Source organism: Dipodomys merriami, unplaced genomic scaffold (assembly GCF_024711535.1).
Source record: "Dipodomys merriami isolate MVZ:Mamm:240054 unplaced genomic scaffold, mDipMer1.0.p SCAF_864, whole genome shotgun sequence".
Taxonomy (NCBI): domain Eukaryota; kingdom Metazoa; phylum Chordata; class Mammalia; order Rodentia; family Heteromyidae; genus Dipodomys; species Dipodomys merriami.
This window is the reverse complement of record NW_027206473.1, coordinates 64,158-67,523: the sequence shown is the minus strand read 5'-3', so window position 1 is coordinate 67,523 and position 3,366 is coordinate 64,158.

The window sequence follows — 3,366 nt, the reverse complement described above, 5'->3', positions numbered from 1 at the left end:
ACGAGAAAACCATTCTCATGGTCTAAATCAAAAAGTTAGTTGCTACGTACTGAAGACTAGCTTGTCTTTGTTTATCTAGTTGTGTGTGTGTGTGTGTGTGCGTGTGTGTACTTGCGTGTGTGTGTGTGTGTGTGTGTGTGTGTTTGTGCATGCACGTGCATACGTAGGCCTGTCTTGGGGACATGAACTCAGGACCTGGGTGCTGTCTCTGAGCTTTATTTTTTTAATATTATCACTTATGCCACAGATCTACTTCCAGTTTTTTGCTGGTTAATTGGAGATTAGAGTTTTGTGGAGTTTCCTGCTGGCTTTATACTACAAAACTCAGATCTCAATCTCTTGAGTAGCTAGTATTACTGGTGTGAGCAACCAGAGCTCAGATAGAAAGCTATTTTCGTCTACAATTAGGGATTATAATTGTCTTCACTCTAGCCTACCCTTCTCCCTAAGGTATCACCAAATCATGATGTGCTCTTCCCTTATATTTCCTTTCTTTCCCTGAGTTCTTGTCTTTTCTCCCAGCTTCCATCTAACAATACTGGGCACATATAGAAATCATCTTAGCCAAATGAACTGTCTTCACATTTTATTTCTATTGTTTTCATTTTCCTGGCTAAGTATGTTGCATTCCTTATAACTAACTCCTCACCATAATCATGTTCTTTGAATTTTTTTCTAGAATAGCATATATAATAACTTTTGATTCATTTAAGTGTTTTCTAATTTAGAACATGTGGCTATTGACCAATAAGAAGATACAGGAATATATGAGACCAAAACTAGAAACCAGTATATACCTTTCTTCTCTTCTTCCTCCTCCTCCTCCTCTTCCTCCTCCTCCTTATCCTCCTCTTCCTCTTCTTTCCTTCCCTTCCTCCTCCTCCTTCTTCTCTTCTTCCTCCTCTTTATTCTTTCCATTTTCTCCTTCTTCTCTTATTTTATTCTGGTTTAAATCATAAGTTTTCTTCAACAAATGCGCTCCCCAAATCCATGACACTTTCTCTAAGTTTCAATAACCTTTTCTTCCCTCATATTTTTATTTGCATCAATTGCTTGTCTTGAACAAGGGAGTTTTAGAGTGACATGTACAGATATCATTCATCTGGGCTCTGACTTGGTTCAACCGAAACCATGCTACTGGTTTCATAGACTTTGAGGTTGCAATTTCATGGATGTACATACAAAATCAAAGGTTTTCACCCTGTTCTCTTCACCTTTGAAAAAATGACTCATTGAAAGGAATATTATCCTCCACATTTATTTTTCCTTAAAGCAAGTGAATAATAGGAAACATTTTGCTGTGGAAAAGTGAAAAGGAAATCAACAAAGTTGAAATAGTCTATTTATGCTTGAGAACTCTTGCATACTTCACGTACATGCTGTTTGTATTATGACTATTTGATATTTTGACTCTCCATTCATTGATTGACTTCATTACTTGATAGGAAATTTACGTAGTCCAAGATGTATCTCAAGGTATTCTGCAACAGTTATCTGGGAATTTCAGCCATGGAAGACAAGAAGCACATACCTCACAGTAAGCTGGAAATATAATAGAGTTCATTCTTTCTTAATATAATATTTCAGTGAGTTGTTTATACTGAAAATGAAGAAGTTTAATTGCAACAAACATGTTAAAGGATTGACAGGGATCCTCTGTATACTTTGCATATATATATATATATATGTGTGTGTGTGTGTATACACACACACACACACACACACACACACACACACACACACACACACACACATATATATATATATATATAATTTAAAAGCATGACTCAGTTTCCAAAAACTTCTGGATAAAATTTTAGGTGTAAAAGCACCAGTAAGTGGCTTTGCACTTACAGATCAGAAGGAAACCAAATTAGTGCCAGGGGGACTTTTGTTCTTTTAACTGAAGAGGATCATTACTGTTGAAGAGAGTCAATCTGAGACTAAATTTTAAAAGATTAAAAAACAGTAAAGCATTTCAGATTGTATTTCTGTGATATAAAAAGATATTATATTGAATAAAATGTATCTATTATATGGATTCCTTTTAGAAAAGGGCAGTAAGGTCTGCCTGGAAACTACATTATGTTTTTTCTCTTTACTTAAAATGAGGAAAGAAATGCATGCCACAATTACCTCTTCTACACTTTGTATCATGGAACAGTAACTAGATAGCACATTGATTTTTAGTGCACTTTTCATTTGAAACAACAGCTTCTACTTTAAGCTGATTAGTGATTCTTCAAGGATTAGTGAGCAATCAAAACATATAATAATCACATTGCTACAAATATGGCTATGTATGCAACATAGTCAGAGATCATGGAAGACTGTACTAATGATATAAATCAGGTTAAATGGTCAATTTAACTTTGGAGATAAGGAAAATGCCTTTGAAAAATAACAAATTTTGCCAGACACCAGTGACTCACACCTGTAATCCTTGTTACTCAAGAGGCTGAGAGCTGAGAATAGTAGTTCAAAGCCAGCATGGGAAGCAAAGTCCCTGAAATTCTTATCTCCAAGTAACTAGCAAAAAGTCTGGAAATGTAGTTCATTGGTAGAGCACTAGCCTTGGGCAAAAGAAGCCCAGTGACTGTGTCCAAGTCTTGAATTAAGCTCCAGGATCAACACACACACACACACACACACACACACACACACACAGCGTTCAATCCATATTTTCAGAATTTGTTTGCAAACTTATTTTAGTAAAGTATTTAAGTCTTTCCATTTCATAACAAATGGGGCAATATCATTCTTTCTGATGGAAGCATAGAATTCCATTGTGTATATATACCACATTTTCTTGATCCATTCATCTACTGAGGGGCAATTGGGTTGGTGCCATATCTTAGTTATGGTAAATAATGCTGCAATAAACATAGTCATGCTGGTAGCGTTAGTGTGGTCTTGTTTGTGAACATTTGGGTAAATGCCCAAAAGTGGGATTGCTGGGTCATTGGTGAGCTATATGTGGAGTGTTTGGAGGAAGCCCCATACTACTTTCCTAAGTGAAGTAAGCCAGGCCCAAAGAAACTTAGGTCGTATGGTTTCCCTCATTTGCAATAACTAGTATATTTCTGAGACAAACACTATCAGATAACTTGATGTTAGGCAAAATGTAACCCAAGATAAGGACCCAAGATTTTTTTCTTTCTTGCTATTGTTTCTAACATATTTATAAGGTGATTTTTTTTGTTGCTTTGTATGCTCCTCCCCCACGGTATAATCCCTGTTTTAATTGTATTTGTTGTTGGTATAATTTGGGGAGGGGAAGGGAAAACAAAATAAATTGTTTAAACAGGTGAACCCATTTTAACAATGTAATGTACAAGATGCTATGTCGAGAACCGAACTTTACAA